Raw genomic sequence first — 19466 nt, forward strand, 5'->3', positions numbered from 1 at the left:
ACTCGAAATGGTCAAGGATATAAAAGTGGTATTTGGAAAGGGACGAGGCAGCGAACCTATTCCCAAGGATGCTAAGGGACCATAGTGGCAATGTGCCACTAGACATAAAAGGGGGAGACGGAGAGAAGACCTTAGGTGAAGCTGAGAAGACATTTATTTGTTGGCGCAAGCGCTTCATAATTATTCCTCAGCATAGGTTTGTGTGTGATTTTACTTCTTATATTATTTATTATGTATTGAAATTTAAAAAAAGTTTACTCACAAAACTTGTAATTATTTTCTTTGCAGGGACTCCTCCAACCTAAGTCCAGTTCTCTCCCCAGCGCATCATAGTGCTGCGGGCGGTGACAATGCTGGATCTCCTCCAACACCTGCGGCGGCCACACCGACCCCGCCACCGCCTCCACCACGGTCTCCACCTCCTCCACCGAGGTCTCCAACTCCTCCACCGCGTTCTCCAACTCCTCCACCGCGTTCTCCAACGCCAAAAAGATTGGCCCCACCCCCTCCACCGCCTGCACCGCCCTCTCCAAAGAGTGCACGGTCGGTCCCCTCGCCTCCAAAGCGAGGTAGTAAGAAGCGGTCCGCCCAAGAAGGACCGAAGTCATCGGTCCCACCTCCAAAGAAGGCTGCCTCAGCAAAGAGAGCTAAGACGCCAGAAAAATTACCTTACGAAAAGAGTGAAGAGGAGGTAATTGCTACATCTAAAGCTGAGGTCCAACAATTTTTTGATAAAATAAAGGAGGATAGGAAAAAACGGCTTAACCTAGAAAAGCCGTACTTTTATGTGAAGCCATCGGAACTGAGGCAGAAGGTGGCGGACCATCAAAAGAAGCAACGCGAAGCTTAGAAAAAGCCAGCACTTTCGGACTATGAGCGGTCTCTGGTCAAGTCTTCACAGCCTACTAAGAAGAGAGTAGGAAAGGGGGTCCCACAGCTCGGAGAAGTATCAAAACCGGTGCCCCCTTTGATTGTGCCAAATCAATACGGCTCAAATGAAGACTTGATGCCAAAGAAATCCTTAGCGTTGTCTGAGCTAGACTCACTTGAGCGTTACTTTGGACAGAGAGGTTTAAATATAGAAGAAATTGCCGCCATTCTTGGATGCCAAACATTTGAAAAAGCCGAGGTAGTTGATCAATGGAGGGCAAGATATGAACCGGGCAGGAGTTGATTCGATCCTAAGCGTTTACACGAGCTCGGCACACAAATGTTTGCAATAAACAAATGGTGCATTGAGGCGTCTAAAAGGGGAGATAATTGGATTTCTGTTCGTATTAGACAACATCACTACTTCCGTGGAGATGACCTCATATACGTGCAGTTCGAAGAATTGCACCAATTATGCCACCTCGACGCTCTTGACAAATCTCTTGTCAGCTGCTTTTGTCTGTAAGTATTTTTTTCTTTTTATTATACTTCTAACTTCTTTAATTACATGTATATAATCCTTACACACTTAGGATTTGTATGTACATATGCAGGCACCAAATGAGAGAGCTCAGAATGAGAAATGACAATAGTATTGGGTTCGTTGACCCTTATATTGTTTTCAAGGCTCCGCAGGCAGTGTGGACAGCAGATCATGAGACAGAAGTCTGCACGAATCTTATGAGGTTCTTTGTGAACCAAAAAGAAAAACAAAAAATACTCTTCCCCTTCAACTTCGAGTGAGTTATATAGTTATTAAGTGCATGCATATTTTATTTTACATTATAGGACTGACTATATATATATGTGTGTAAACAGCTTTTACTGGATACTCATGGTCATTGAAATTCCCAAGAACCGGTTGATAATCTTTGACTCAATGAGAAAACCACAAGAAAATTATCAACAAATGGTAAACATTATTCAAAGGTACGTAATGTCGATCTCAGCTACAAAAATATCATAATATGACTCGGTAATTATTAGTTCACGATATACAATGGCTGTGTATAGGGTTTGGGAAAGATTCATTGACCGTGAACATCTCAGTGGATGTAAAGCGCCGCTTAACATAATACATCCACACGTAAGTTCTACTAGCTAACAAAATTTCGCTAACTTTTAGCCTTCTTATTGTCGTGGTCGTGAATATTTTTATATATATATATCGTACAGTGGTGTTTAAGACAAGAAGGGGGGAACAATCTATGTGCATATTACGTGTGCAAATTCATGATGGCACAAGTCAATCAAACACCCACAGAGACGCTCAGAGTACGTTACATGTCTCTTTTCATTATCTCCTGAATTATATTGAATAACTTAGATAACTAATACTTTTTTTATTTATTTCAAATTAAAGACGGAATGGCTGAGGGAAAAGGTCCTACAACAAGACCGAATCAAAGCTATCCAAGAGACGATAGCAGGACCAAGTGATCAATCCAAACGGCGAGTTTCACTTCAACGGCAACGAAACTCTTATTCCAAACGACGATGATCATTTGTATCGTTTGTAGACATTGGGAGAAAAAACTCTATGTATATATGTGTTACGAATTTTGTACATATAAAACTATATATATATAAAGCTTTTTACATATCTATTTAATTTTTGATGTGGTCTATTCATTTTATTATAGGCAAAGCTTAATTATTAAGCTAAGCCTATAATTTTCATTTATATATGCTTAATATGCGTGTAATATAAATATATTATTGTATCAGCAAAACATGTATTGAAAAACCTATTATTATATATTATATATAAACAATAAACAGAACCGAAGATGTGAACCAAAAAAAAAAGAAAAAGAAACCCTTTAACACCGGTTGGTAATACCAACCGGTGTTAAAGGGTCCTGCAACGTGGCAGCCCTGGCAGGACCCTTTAACACCGGTTGGTGTTAGCAACCGGTGTTAAAGGGGGGGGGGCTTTAGCCCCGGTTGCCCGAACCGGGACTAACGGGTGGGCCTTTAGTCCCGGAAGGGCAGCACCGGCTCGGGAACCGGGGCAACAGGCCCTTCCCAACCAGTGCTAATGCCCGAACGTGTGGCAGTGGATATCATGTGCAATTTTTCATAATGTTGGGTATTTGAGCCCTGCAACTTGCCACCACTGAATGATATCCAAATCTTGCGTCCTATGTAGCAGTGGCTCTTCCAAGTACAAATCCAACTCTGTTCGCACATAAGTGGAGGTCACAACTGGCTGTTTGGACATGTAATCATCAAGAGTGTCCATCCAATCCTCATCGTCCATCTGAGTAGGACCTCTTGGTCTAGTTTCAGTACCATCTGTTGTGGTAACATCCTCAATAGTATCTTGATATTCCAAAACCAGACTGCACAACAAATCTTTCACTTTGTTGACAGATTCGATAGCTACACTTTCTAACCCATGAATTTTGATAAAAAGAGCAGTCAACAGATGCAATTTATACCTAGGATCCAGGACAACAGCAACAGCCATGAAACCATGCACATCTGACCAATACTTGTTGAATTTCTCTTTCATTTTAATAGACATTTCTTCTATCTTAGGAATATCACTACTTAGCCACTTCCTAATTGCCAAAAATATGTTGCATATTTTGGGGAAGAAAAGGTTGACTGTGACATATTTAGTGCCTGATAGTAGCTCAGTTACATCATAGAACATCTTCAACCTATCACAAAGCTATTGAATATAATGGGCTTTTAGCCCATAATTATATTTGATGATTAATTCAAGGGCCCATAATAAATGCTATAATGAAAACGGTTTAGTACGGTATTGATGATTGACCATGTGTTAACTCAACTTAAATAGGTGGCCTTTGATAGCTCCTATGGAGAAGTTGAGGGAGGGAAAAGGGGTGCCACACGCGCGCGCCGCCGAGCCGTGCCGTGCCGAGGCGAGGCGTGGCGTGCGTCTTGTCTTGACGTGACACACGAGGACCAAACCAGACGTGACGTGGCACATGCGTGGTGAATAAGGAAAGGGAGGAAAACGGGATCTGACCGTTGTGCAATTAATGGCAATTAATTGCTAATTGATTGACTCGTTAATGGCAATTAATTGTGATTGATTTCTATTAACCAGACGTTTTCTCCTGGGGCCTATATATTCCATACGCAGAGTCACTTTCCTTACCTGTGAGACACAATCAGCAATCAGTCATTCCTTTCCATTCCAGTCGCGTTGCTTTCTGTCCATCTCCGTCCCGAACCTCTGCGCGCACAGAGATCGAGAGAGCAGGCCTCCGGAACCCGATGCCTTGCATCGAGACACCTGCTCGGGTGTGCGGGCAATCAGGTTTTTGGGGAGCGTCTTCCGCGACTGCTCACCGGCGAGATTGTCGTCTTCCACTCCGACAGATCGAGATCGACTACTGCGTCAGTTGGGCTTTCTTAACATCACTACCAAAAGTAGACTTAGTTTTCTAATTCTGATAACGGCGCCAAAAATGCCAAACCTATCCCTCATGCCACTTAAGCCAAGTTGTCATCCCCAGCATGACATAAGTGACGCGGTATTGAAATATGCAATTGCTCTTCTAAATAAATAACAAATGGGATCTGCAAGCGCACAGATTAATACCGATGTAGCATTTTAACCGAGAAGTATTCCAGGTATCGTTATTTATATTTTTACCACTGGGAAGGGATTAGTAATCATCAATGTTGATTATAGAATGGAATATAGAATTGAATATCTATCATTGCATGTATAATTGAGAGCATCTATCTATCTCTTTCATACAGGAATAAGTGTCACATAAAGGATACATATAAAGTAATGAATGGTGACAAAGATAATTAATCTAATCAGCATAACTTAGCCACATATAAATATGATAAGCACCTCAATTAGATATTCTAGCAAGTCATTAGCATGGAATTAGAACGAACTACAAGAATATTTCCTAAGTTATTCTTAACTATACAGTCTAGCATATCATAGTTAGTGCAATTATACTTAGCAATCATTGCGAGACAAGACTACACCCATGCATAGTGATATTATCAAGGAATATGAGAAACATCGCAATCACTCCCCTGTAATAATGTTACTCTGACAGCCCTATACACGAGAGGGGGATTATATAAGAATCAATGGAGCTATCACTACCACGAACTACCCCGCGATCTGGCATATAGGGTACAATCGCAGATAAATACGGTATAAGCACCATGCCTACACAATATCTATCATTTACCCATGGATCCGATGGATAAACGCTATACGATCCTAAACATGTATATAATTCCAATCTAACTAAGCCAAGTATATAACTATAATAAACAAAGAACAATATAATTGCGAATATAAACAAGTAGAGCAAAGTCATAATCAATATATTGAAGTAGAACAAAGTCATATTCATAATATCGAAGAACAAAGATGAACAATTGAAGAACAATAGAGAATTACCAAGAATCCTCTTGACAGATCTGGAAACCAATCGAAGATTGACTCCTTCTAGTTCTAATCCTATATAGCTATGCTAATCTAGAGATCTAATTGATGTGGTGGCTCTAGGGCTTGATCAGAGGCTTTTTCTCCCTAATGAATAATGAATTAGGCTTGAGAGGTGCTCTCCTCCAGGGGCCAGGGGGTCTGGTTACATAGTCCCTCCAAGTGAATATGGGCCGTCGGATCAAACCGACATTGATTGAATGGTTATCCTTGATCCTTTAGGTCGGTGGAGCATGATCCGCGAAGTTGACTGTGATTGGTGGACAGAGCAGGGCGGGCGCCCTAGGGGGGAGGGCGGGTGCCCTGCCCGCGAGCCCGTCCAGTCTCCCATGGCTTCTGGACTCTTCTAGATGTAAGATAATTGCGCGGCATGTTAATATCTCTATGTAAACCCGACATGTGGGCCTTTCTTCTATAATTCCTGATAACCCCCTGCAGAAATAGACAAACACCAAAACTCGTGGAATTCTGTCAGATAAAACCCTAAGTCGAGATGTTGATTTCATTGGATCCTTTTCTTTGTTTATTTGATAATTAAATTTGATACTTAAGGACCGTCAACAAACTCCCCCAAGCTTACCTCTTGTTTGTCCCTGAGCAAGGATAATCTCAGCGATGGATCAGAAGTTGCTGTAATGCCTTTTAAAAATTGACGGTACACATGCTTTCAAATGAGATCTCATCTCTGAGTTTGAGTAAACTATCAAGACTTAAAACTTATTTATTTTACCTTTTACCTTGGCACTTGTAACCGTCACTTCTGTCTTGAGTAGTTAAAAGATAGAACGGTCTAGTCAAGTGCCATGTCTCTTATTCTTGATCAGCTATAGCTATGGAGTTTTTGTAGATTTTCAAATAAACCTCAGAGATTCCTTGTATGACTCTCTCATATCTCTCTTTTGTGGTATTTCTGTATCCTTACCAAGGCAGTGATGGTATATGCCTTCTCTCAAAATATGTAGTATTTGTGGTATAAGGCATAGTGACGTTAACTTCTCTCTCACCCTACTCTAATAAGGCTTTAATATCTGGAGCTCATAGGTGGGAGATAAAGTATACATACTTACAAGACATTTATTGCATAGTCAAACCATGGATCCAAAGAAACAAGTCAATAAGTTAAATCAAGATGTGCATGTGTGGTGAATAAATGGTGTATGGTGATGATGGTGAAAGTCTAATTCTTCTTGTGCTCTTTTGAGGGGTTACATACCTTCCTTGCTCTTTTGAAACTTTCTGAGGAGAATGAGATGCTCTACATTTTCTTTTTCTTTCCTCTCAGGTGGGTATCTTGTACCCCTAATTCTACTGTCGGACACTTGTCCACTACAAGAATCCTGTTAATCCGTGATGAAAAATTTCTGTCACGGATCACTAAAAAACCGTCACAATCCAGCATCTGTGATGGTTTTAAATATCGTTATGGATTGAGCGTCATAAATTAACCTTCATGACGGTTTTTCAAAAACCATCACAGATTTACAAAATCTATGACAATTTTAAACCGTCACCGTAGAGCCCAAAACCCATTTAGCCCAACCCAAACCTATTTTATGTGACAAAAAATAACCGTCACAAATGAATTACCATATTATCCCATATTATCTTGGTTGCTTACGTGGATGCTTGCATGGAGTATGACGTGGATGCTTACATCACCATGTCTACCTATTTCTATACGTGGGCTGAAATTAGTATGTTGGGCCGATACAACATTAGTTATAGCTCATTAAATTTAGACCATTTATAGCATTCAAACACCATTTAATTTGGCTTCCTGTCGTCCCAATTAACATACATCCATATCGGCAGTAAGCCAAGGTTAAAAAATCACATGTCCAAATTCATTCACAGTTACTTAATCACCACATAAATCCCAAATAAAATCCATCTCATCTTGAATCAGCAAGGAAGCACGAATAAGATTGATATACACTAAGGCTGACTAAATACAGCATAACTAAGGTTAATCAAGATACGGAGGGCATGATTCCCCGCTGAGTTTTTCCATCTCTTGTGACAGCTTTCCTGATATTTCTTGATTTTTGAATCTTTCTTGTGACTGCACAATCTGCAAACAATTAAGAATACATAATTAGATACTGGCATATGGCTGTATTTCACATGTTGATTAAGTTGCATTTAGATTAAGAATAACATAAAGTTAGTGTAGGTAAAACAGTATATAATGATTGCAATACGAATCATACTAACAAACCATGACGACATACCCATTGCTAAATTGAATTTCCCAACTAAAATTGAAATAGTAGTTCTGAACTAAATCGGAAATCTGTTTCAGCCTCTTATGACAGTTAACAAGTAATAGTTCTGAACTAAAACTAAAATTTGCTCTCTATTTCAGTAGAATATTGATTGAAATTTGCAAATGACTATGTGAAATTGCACTCAGTTCTATGTCATATCTGCTGTATATTGGAGTTATGGTCAAATATTTGATGAGAGATGAATGCAGAACTGCTCAACAGGGCTCGTAAATATTTGACGAACCATTTAGGCAACCAGCCTCTAGCATGAATAGCAGTGTTGATCCAAATAAAATTGCTCAACAGGTACACAAGGAAGCAAGCAAAGCAAAGATTGTATACTGTCAAATAAAGAGGTCTTAGTAGCAAGAGATGCTCATTGCTGGCCTGCTGCTATATACTGTATTTCTACTCGAGCTGCTGCTGTTGTAATCTGATATGCTGAGAGATGAATGCAGAGCTGCTACTATTGTCATGCTGCCGGACTGCTGACTTGAAGAAAAACCAAACTGCACAAACAAATAGGTAGTTCAACGACAGAGAAATACATGAACTAGAAAAAGCAACACTACAATTGACTAGGTTCAGGAATAGCAGAATGTCCAAAGGTCACCATATTATGACGATCCAAATAAAACCGTCACGAGTTAGCGGAGCCAGGAATATCCACTGGTGCAGATCAGTGACGAAAAACAAATTATCGTCATAGATTGCGTCTATCAGCACCGAGAATCCGTCACGGATTAATAAGTTTCTTGTAGTGGTCCATTTTTACCTCTCGTCTCACTTTTTCTTTTCTTTCGAGGTTCCGGGCACTTGCCCCTTTTTATTTCCTCGTATTTTTTTTTCTTTTTTTTAGAGCACTCATCAATATAGCAAGTGGTAGTAACCAAGATAACTTGAGCATTTATTTTATAGGGGAAAACAGAAATGTTTTTGGCTATTCTCTCCCGGATTAGGAGTAGAATACTTTTGAGTGGCTCTGGAGATGGAAATGGGTGGATATATGTGGATGCGTACTTCCGGAGTAGAAGTAGCATATATGAGTGAACGTGCAAGTGAATCTTGATTTAACCACATGACAAGCTCCTAAGGGTCTACACAACTTAACCACACTCAATGCTCATAAGCAGTAAAAAGTAAATGTGTGGCTCAAAATCTAGCAAGCATGTATATATGGCTGTGGTAGGAATTTAAACTCTCATCATACAGAAACTCATCATGTGATATTTTAAAGATTTTCAAAGATAAAATTCTCTAGAATTCTAGCATCTCTAGGAACATATAAACAGCAGCTCAACCTTCCCATATCAATATCCGTTAATAACTTAGACTTCAGATCAAGTTCTCTTCCCACAAGTTCAGGTTTAGAGCAAGCTTTAAATTATAACAGTTATGTCTAAACTAGAGAGAGAACTCAAATTTGAAAATTAGGCAGAGCAACTATTCATCATATCCATGCTAGAGTTTTATTAAGATTCAGTTTAGCATAGCTACTTTATTTATTTATTAAGCACGCTAAGCAAAAGATATATATATATATATATATATATATATATATATATATATATATATATATATATATATATATATATATATATATATATATATATATATATATAAAAGCACAAAATCTTTATTTGGTTTTTCATAGTTATGTATATTTATATTTTAATATAGTATAAGTATAAAGATAGATATAAATACTTAGCGCGATAAATGGGGGTGCTCTCCTCCAAGTTGAATTTTGACGTAATTTCTCCTGATGTAGCTAGCAGGTGGCAGAGGTGTATTTGAAAGTTGGTAGCACCTTGACAGCGATTAGAATGTCCTCCGTCTGCTAGTCTTCTTGTTCTTAAATTCTGTGGAGCTCAAATAGACAACAAAGCTTTGTAGAACTGATTAAGTGTTAGCATAAATATCTAGCCTTTATCGTGTTGAGCCTCCTCAATAAATGTTACTCTCTATTTTTATATTTTCGTTTTTATAAAGCAGAAAAGAAATAATATTTATTTTATTTTTATGCCACCACAGTGAATATACTTATGGGTTTTATGCCACTCATATACTCACATGGGGCTTACTATTTTTTTAACATTTTTATTTTCTTTTTAGGATTGTATGAACATAATTAACTAAGCAAACTATTTTAAATATTTGAAAGGGAAATGCTAACTACCAAGTTTACCTCTTGGCAAGGCGTTCGGTGTTTTTAAGTCCTCTGAACGGGACTCTCCGTTTTCTCAGTTGTCTGGCGTAGTCGGTGCTTCCGGCGGCGCCTCTTCTTCGTGTATAGTTATCTTTTCTTTCCATACCTGACTCGGTGCTACGGTCTCCTTAGGATAATCTTGTTCAAGCTGTATGTCTTCAGATCTTATCACTTCTCCTTCATAGTCTGCCCATCCGTCCTTGATGATTTGCCTCTCTGGTTGCGGTTGCGTCGCTTCTTCTTGTCCTGACCTGCTTAGAGTCTTCAACTATATAGTTAGGGTCAGTAAAATAGCTGCGTACCTTCTCTGAGGGGAAGTGCATATGGACTTCTCCAGTTCCAATGTAGATGATTGCTTTAACGGTGCTGAGAAACTGTCTTTAACCTCTCAAAATATCTCATCTGCCATCTGGAGCTGAATGTATGTTGGTTTTAGGGGCATTGTTCCGAACAAAAGCCGATAGGTGACTGCGGCCATTATGTTGACACCCGATTCGGTGTCGCAAAACGTCTTGTAAAAGTTGTATCCATTTATGGAGCAATAGATGCTTAGCATTCCTGGGTCGTCCTTCTTGGTCAGAAACGGTGACTTAAGTCGATGATCTTGACCTTCATGAACTGCAGTGACCATCTTTGCTGACTCGGTCCACACTTGCTTGTTCCTGTTCCTCCTATTGGTCCTTTTCCTTGGTTCATGTCGAGATTGCTTTGGGATTTGTGTAGTCTTGTTCTTGAAGGAAAACGTCTCCTTCCTCCCTTTGATGTAGAAACTGATCTTGGCAGCACTAGCGTAGATGACAGCTCCCGAGGTGTTTAAGAATGGCCTCCCTAAGATGATGGGTGCCCTCTCATCATTACCGGTCTCTATCACCACGAAGTCTGCTGGGGCGTAGAAGGTACCAACTCGGACGTAAAGGTTCTTCAATATTTCCTTTGGGAAACTTAACGCCTGATCTGCAAACTGCAAACACATGGTTGTTTCTAATATAGGATATATAAAGATTTTTTCATAGAGTACCCTGGGCATAATGTTGATGCTAGAGCCAAAGTCCTGGATCGCCTCTCTTGACCGGCAGAAGGTCAGTAGTAACTTTAGTGACGGGGTTACTCCAGTAGTTACCTGCATCAAACATGTCTACAAGATTTGCAGATTCTAATCCTTCCGGTTGTGATGGTATACCGGGGTTAGTAGCAGGAATAGCAGCAGCTATTTGATTTAACTGAGATTCAATCATTTTATTAAAGCTAATTTGATTCTTGATGGCAGTAGAGAAATTATCCATTCTATTATTTATATTTTCTAGCATTTTATCATTAGATGCCAATTTCTTAGATAGGTTATCCTTTAGCTTTCCTTGATTAGACACTAACTCTCTCAGAGGTAGAAAATTATTATTATTGTTGTAAGAACTGTTACCTTGATAATTACCTGAGTAGTTAGGCCTTTGTTGATTCCAACCTTGATTTTGTTGAGGACGGTTGTAGTAGTAGTAGTAGTAGTTGTTGATGTAGTTCACATCCTCAAGCATCTCAGGGCAGCGATTGCCTGAGTGTCCAGTATCTCCACACTCCTCACAAGTCATGTGAGAGTCGTAGATGTGCATAACTTCTTTCTTATCTCCAGCTCTATCATCGAGCTTCTTCATGAGCAGGTCTAGCTTTGCAGACAGCATGTCTATCTCCTTGAGCTGATGCATACCTCCACCTCTCTTGCGTGTCTGGGTCCTCTCTTTATTCCAGCCTTGGTTGGACGCCATCTTCTCCACAAGAGCTGTGGCTTGTGATATGGTGAGTAATAAGAATGCTCCTCTAGCTGCAGCATCCATGGTTTCTAGGATGTAGTCTTGAAAGCACTCCCATGCTTCTGGAACAGATTCATCATGTTGTTGCTGAAAACTTGTAATTTTCCCACGAAGAGCATTGGTCTTGCCCATGGGAAAGAATTTAGCTAGAAAGTTCGTGGAGCAGAGTGCCCACATAGTATTCTTCTCCTTTGTAGCGTAGAACCACTGCTTCGCTCTCCCTAACAGTGAGAATGGGAAGAGGCGAAGTAGTATAGCATCTCTGGGGACTCCTGATATGGTGAATGTGCTGCAAATCTCCAGAAATTGTTGGAGATGAGCACTAGCATCTTCATGTCCCTTCCCACAGAACTGGTTGGATTGCACCATGTTGATAAGTCCAGGCTTGAGTTCAAAGTTACCGTCGATCTCTGCAGCAGGTCCAGTGCGGATGTTGTCTGTAGTGGGAGCTGAGAACACACGGATCGATTTGTTCGCCATGGCTCCGAACTCTGAAGACAAGTTCGGGTGAAACTTTGGTGATCTTCTTGATTGTATGAAGTTTCGTGCTGAAGTGTTGATGATCTCTTCTCGAGCTTGGCTTTTGTTTTTCTGAATAATGCTTCGGGATTGTCAACAAAATTTCCTGGAAGATATCTTTTATTCATACATTACCCTGCATAAGATAAAATAGAAAAATATAGGGGTAAAACTGTATGAGATAATTGATAATCTCAATCATATTAGTGATGCGAATGATGACTCAAAATTCTATATTCATTCCTGATTAGTAATCAACCTTCCCTGGCAACGGCGCCAAAAATGCTTGTTGTTCATTCTTAACGTCACTAACAAAAGTAGACTTAGTTTTCTCATTCTGATAATGGCGCCAAAAATGCGAAACCTATCCCTCATGCCACTTAAGCCAAGTTGTCATCCCCAGCATGACATAAGAGACACGGTATTGAAATATGCAATTGCTCTTCTAAATAAAGAACAAATGGGATCTGCAAGCGCACAGATTAATACCGATGTAGCATTTTAACCGGAAAGTATTTCAGGTATCGTTATTTATATTTTTACCACTGGGAAGGGGCTAGTAATCATCAATGTTGATTATAGAATGGAATATAGAATTAAGTATCTATCATTGCATGTATAATTGAGAGCATCTATCTATCTCTTTCATACAGGAATAAGTGTCACATAAAGGCTATATATAAAGTAATGAATGGTGACAAAGATAATTAATCTGATCAGGATAACTTAGCCACATAAAAATATGATAAGCACCTCAATTAGATATTCTAGCAAGTCATTAGCATAGAATTATAACGAACTACAAGAATATTTCCTAAGTTATTCTTAACTATACAGTCTAGCATATCATAGTTAGTGCAATTATACTTAGCAATCATTGCGAGACAAGACTACACCCATGCATAGTGATATTATCAAGGAATATGAGAAACATCGCAATCACTCCCCTGTAATAATGTTGCTCTGCCAGCCCTATACACGAGAGGGGGACTATATAAGAATCAATGAAGCTATCACTACCACGAACTACCTCGCGATCTGGCATATAGGGTACAATCGCAGATAAATACGGTATAAGCACCACGCCTACACAATATCTATCATTTACCCATGGATCCGATGGATAAACGCTATACGATCCTAAACATGTATATAATTCCAATCTAACTAAGACAAGTATATAACTATGATAAACTAAGAACAATATAATTGCGAATATAAACAAGTAGAGCAAAGTCATAATCAATATATTGAAGTAGATCAAAGTCATATTCATAATATCGAAGAACAAAGATGAACAACTGAAGAACAATAGAGAATTACCAAGAATCCTCTTGACAGATCCGGAAACCAATCGAAGATTGACTCCTTCTAGTCCTAATCCTATGCAGCTATGCTAATCTAGAGTATCTAATTGATGTGGTGGCTCTAGGGCTTGATCAGAGACTTCTTCTCCCTAATGAATAATGAATTAGGCTTGAGAGGTGCTCTCCTCCAGGGGCCAGGGGTCTGGTTATATAGTCCCTCCAAGTGAATATGGGCCGTTGGATCAATCCGACATTGATTGAACGGTTATCCTTGATCCTTTAGGTCGGTGGAGCATGATCCGCGAAGTTGACTGTGATTGATGGACAGAGCAGGGCGGGCGCCCTGCCCCCGAGCCCGTCCGGTCTCCCGTGGCTTCTGGACTCTTCTAGGTGTAAGATAATTGCGCGGCACGTTAATATCTCTATGTAAACCCGACGTGTGGGCCTTTCTTCCATAATTCCTGATAACCCCTGCAGAAATAGACAAACACCAAAACTCGTGGAATTCTGTCAGATAAAACCCTAAGTCTGGATGTTGATTTCATTTGGATCCTTTTCTTTGTTTATTTGATAATTAAATTTGATACTTAAGGACCGTCAACAGCGTCTTCGTCTTCTTCCTGGTGGACGTTCGCGGGACTGCACTGCGAACATCTTCCTGCATCGATTGTGGTCCGCTACTTCGAGCAACACACTATGTCGACTAGTGTGAATGGAGCCGCCGGTGCCTTCGGCACTGGTCCCTCCTCGGGGTACAATCTTAAACGATTGTTTTTCACTTTCAGTATGTCTGCTGTAGTTGCAGTAGTTCTTGCAATATTTATCTCTAATCTGAGTAGTGATAAAATTGCACACGTGCACATATATGCCACCATAATATTATGCGTATTTTTCTGGATTAAATCAAACATTAAAATGTCTAATTTTCTAACAAAATCTCTCTAGCAAACTTCCAATGTTCTGCAGATGGAACACATGGAGCACGAGAAGCAAGGTGCTCAAAAACATCTTGGTAAACTAGTGCAGTGCTAAGCATAGTATAAGTAGAGTTCCATCTAGTTTTACAATCAAGAGCAATTCTTTTTTCATATTTTCCTTTCATTTGTGCTGCCATTTTCTCAAACTTCTCATGTCTTTTAGGAGTGGCAGACCAGTATCCAACACTATCACACACTTTATCAATTCCCTTCTCCATGACACTCATTCCATCTTTGACAATCAAATTTAAGATATGTGTATGTGCAGCACAACACATATGACTTAATTTGCCTTTCAACATACAAGAGTGGAGTGGTAACTTGCCTTCTATAGCAGCCTTGTTCTTTGCAAGGTCATCACCATCGGTGCCAATCATAGTCTTCATCATGTTATCATTAACACTACAATTGTCAAGAGTTATATTGGACAAATTAATTCCTCTCAATGTGCCAATCTAGGAGAACTTCATGAAGAACCTCTGCTATAACCTCTGTTGTGTGTGGTGCTAGAACATAAATGAACCTACAACAATAAAATATGATAAGTGATTGTGCTAGATAGATTTCTCTCAATAGTCAATCAATAGACAAAATGGATAACACAAGAACACAAAATGATGTGATTTATTGTTACCTTATAAGAAAATTTTTGAGCTTCCAATCTCCATCAAGAAAATGGGTTGTCACTGCCATGTAACCTTTCCTCTGGTGGTTTGCTGTCCACAAGTCCGTAGTAACAGCAACTCGAGAACTCAATTTCTTGATATAATTCACCATTGATTGCTTTTGCACTTGATACATATCATAGATATCCTTCCTAATTGTGTTTCTAGACACTAACTTGAATCCTGGGTTCAATGCAGCACAAAACTTGCGAAATCCAACACGGTCCACCATAGAAAGAGGATACTCATGGACAATAATCATTAAAGCAAGTTCTTTTCTAGCAACATCTTGATCAAACACATACTTCTCTAATGTGACACTGCCATCTTTTGGGTTTGCAAATAATTTAAGAGTAGACTATGTTAAGCCTTTTCTACAAGCTCTGTCCTCACATATAGCAATGTGATTCTTCAAGTGAGTTGTACCATTTCTTGTCTCCCCACCTAAATGTTTTTTACACCATTTGCATTTTGCTTTCCAAATCCCACTTACTTGAATCAAATCAAAGTCTTTCCATACTTCAGATCTTAGCTTCCTCTTACAACCAATAGGGACATCATCTTCTACCACTGCCACATCAGTATTACCTACAGTTGCAGAATCAGTTGTCGTTGCTGCTGAACCAGATGCTGGTTTGCTCCTGATGCAAGATGAGGACGAGTTTGAGGATGAGAACCCACAGATTGAGGTACAGTAGCAGCTTGAGATCCACTTGTAGCACCAGCAGTGTGTGTGTGTGTGTTACATAGATTGCAATGCAAAGACGTAAGGATAACTTTTCATGTCAGTAAACAGTTCGATGAGAGACAGAGATATATTACCTATTGACAACCAACTAAAGGGAAATCATAGGAAAATTTTTTAAACTAGTTGTCACATTTTAGGACAGGTTACTTGTAAAAAATGTATATATGCAACAATACTAGTAGTAGAAAAATTACCGAGCGATTAGGATAGGAGGGCTGGACTGTACATTCCACACATAGATGTTGCCTTGACGTTTGTTTGTTTCAAGTTGTGGATGATTATTAGTGCATTCATTTTTTCATTTATCACTAAATATAAGGGCACTCACAATGCAAGACTCTATCACAGAGTCCAAGACAATTAATTACATATTATTAGAGAAAGAGGTAGAAAAATAAGACTCCAAGTCTTATTTAGACTCTAAGTTCACATTGTTCGAGGTAATAAATAACTTCAGACTCTATGTAGAGTCAGCATTGTGAGTGCCCTAATCAAACACATCTGAATTTTATTTGTAGATATCTAATTAACATATATGTGTGTTATATAGATTGCCATGCAAAAACATACAAACAACTTTCCTTGTCAGCAAACAGTCCTGATGAGCAATATAACCTACGATCAACTATGAACAAAAAATCAATGGCATAGGTTGCTTACGAGGAATATAGATGAAACAATAACTGACTGGTCTTTGCTTTATCACCGATTGCACTCATGGAGGCCTCTGCACCATGGTGGTTGATATCGAGGTGAAGGCCAGCAAGAATGAGGTCTCCTTCGATGATGACACCTCCAAGGTATCCCCTTCTATCAATGACCTTGTCATTAAGCTTGATAGCATGAATAACAGCTTGATTAGTCAAGATAAGTTTCTCAAGCGTGCTGCTCATGTGAGGAAAGAGTTTAAGGACAAGCTAGAGTTATCGTTTAAGGAGCTAGAGGCCGCTAAGAAGTGTGTTGTGGTAGTGTTTGATGAGGTTGAGTGTGATAAGTGCGCTATACACATGTCTAGCCTTCTTTGCTTGATGAGTATGATGAGCTGAAGGCTAGGCCTGTCTTGTTGGATGCGTGCAAGTCTTGCCCGGGCTTGCAATCTCAGCTGGTAGAGAAGAATGCTAAGATCTGTCATCTTGAGAAGGCCAGTTCAAATAGCGCTATTGCTAAGTGTGCACGTTGTGAGAGCTTAGTGCTAGAGCTTGAGTCCTATAGGCATGAAAAGATGAGATCCAACGAAAATAGCACATACCTTTGGTCCATCTTGAGCTAGGTGTTTAGTAGTGAGCCATAGTTGGGCATGATGATGAGCCAGTTCAGGCGGGGAACTGGTACATCGGGTGTAGGCTTTGCTATAGGTGGGAAGGGTGAAAATCTCTATGGCAAGGTTGGAGAGTTTAGTGGTTTAAACCCAAGTGAGAAACCATCCACTACTCCCAAGTTGATCAAGTTCACTCCACCTAAGCCTTCCAAAACCAGTGTCAAAGATGGAGTGTTTGAAGAACCTCCAAAAGCCCAACCTCAGAAACAAGTGTGGATTCCAAAACCTAACCATCTTAGGAACCCACTTAATACTCTACCTAACATCTTTGAGGATTCCCTTCCTAAAGGCTGAAAGGTCCTTGTTTGGTTTTGGTAATTGAGTGACAACTTAGGTGGACTAATAGTGTTTATGTGAGATACACAGGAGATTAGTACACAGGTGATGATGTGATGATGGAGGAGCTCATTGCACATGAGACATGACATGGAGTCATATGACCAAGGTGGAGAAGATCAAGATGAGGCTTGGCTTGATGGACCGGTTGCAAGAGTGAAGGGCAAGTCGGAGGCTTTGAAGCGAGGGACCGCGTGTGACGGTGAAGCTTGAGCAAGACTTGGCGCTGATGGACCGAGGCAACGGTGAAGAGCAAGTAAGGTCAAGATCGATGAACCAATACGGTCACGTGATGATATGAAGTGGATCATATCATTTGGTGATTGGTTGGTGCATGTGTTGCATCAACATTGGAGGAGATGAAATGGAAAGCGCAAGGCAAAGGTATAACCTAGGGCATTTCCATTTCACCGGTCATAGGTGTGTAGAGAAGTTTATGACCGGATTTAGGATAGATGGCCATACTATCAAGAGGGGCAAACTTGTTTGCATATCGGTCATCTAGTGCCACTTGAGCGATCTAACTTTGCATACGTGTTAGGATCGAGTGGCGTGGCAAGTTGAGAGGCTAACTCCCTTGGAAAACTATTTGAGAAAATGCTAACACACTTGCACAAGTGTTGTGACACTTTGGTGTTGGCACATGGAAGCAAGGGTAGAAGTTGAGAAACTTTTCGCGCAGGCTTTCAGGCCGGACGCGTCCGGTATGAGGTCGGACGCGTCCGAGTTGAGGCACCGGATGCGGAAATAGTTTTCGCGTAGAGTCCGGTGTACCTCGTTCGGTGACTTCGTTTCTCGGTGAAACTCTCTGAGTTTGCGTCCGGTGCACACCGGACGCGTCCGGTGTGAACTAGGACGCGTCCGAGTTGGCGTCCGGTGCAAACTCCTCTTGCAGAGCTCTCTGGGTGTGAGTCCGGTGCACACCGGACCGTCCGGTGTGTGCGTCCGGTGTGGCGACCGGTGTTGACTCAAGTTTTGCGACACTCTCTGAGTTTGCGTCCGGTGCATACCGGACGCGTCCGGTATGAGGTCGGACGCGTCCGGTATTTCAAAAGTGAGCGTCCGGTGCCTTGTCAGTGTCAGAGGCAACGGCTACTTTTCTAACGGTCAGGAGCACCGGACGCTGGTCTGGTCAATACCGGACGCGTCCGGTGTGAACTAGGACGCGTCCGGTGTGGTCGACTTTTGCGCAGTGAAGGGTAACGGCTAGTTTAGCCCTTGGGGCTATAAATAGGAGTTGTGGCCGGCCTTGGCAAGTGCTGAGCACCCTTGGGACTTAGTGTCCATGCTTGGGGAGTGCTAGTAAAGCCTCTAACTCACATATGCTTGATAGTGATCATCCGATTGTGTGAGTGAGCGATTCTAGTGCGTTGCATTGAGAGATTGCATCGAGTGGCACTAGGTGTTCGTGTTGCAAGCCGGTGGTGCTTGTTACTCTTGGAGGTTGCCACCTCCTAGACGGCTTGGTGGCTTGTGACTCCGTCGAAGCACGCAAGGAGATTGTGCGGTGCTCCGGAGAAGAGATTGTGAGGGGTACGGTGCTCACCCCGCGGGGATCGCGAAGAGCAACTCTATTGGATCGTGTGTCATTGAGCTACCTCACTTGTGGGTAGGTTCTTGCGGTGTCCTAGTGGGGACGAGGTTCGTGTAACACCTCTTAGCCGCCGAACCACCAAGTGTTGGTCGACACAACGGGGACGTAGCTTGGTGGCAACCAAGTGAACCTCGGGAGAAAATCATCGTGTCAACATTGTTCTTCCCGTTGGTTTGCAAAGTCCTTAACACAAGCTTGTTCTTACATTCTTATACTTGTGCTTGTGTAGTTGCTCTTGTAATTAGTTAGCTTGTGTAGCTTGCTAGTTACCTTCTTGCTTGTGTAGCTAGAAGTAGTTCCCCTTGCGTGACTAATTTGGTTTGTGTAACCTT

Source organism: Sorghum bicolor, chromosome 8 (assembly GCF_000003195.3).
Source record: "Sorghum bicolor cultivar BTx623 chromosome 8, Sorghum_bicolor_NCBIv3, whole genome shotgun sequence".
NCBI classification, from domain to species: Eukaryota; Viridiplantae; Streptophyta; class Magnoliopsida; order Poales; family Poaceae; genus Sorghum; species Sorghum bicolor.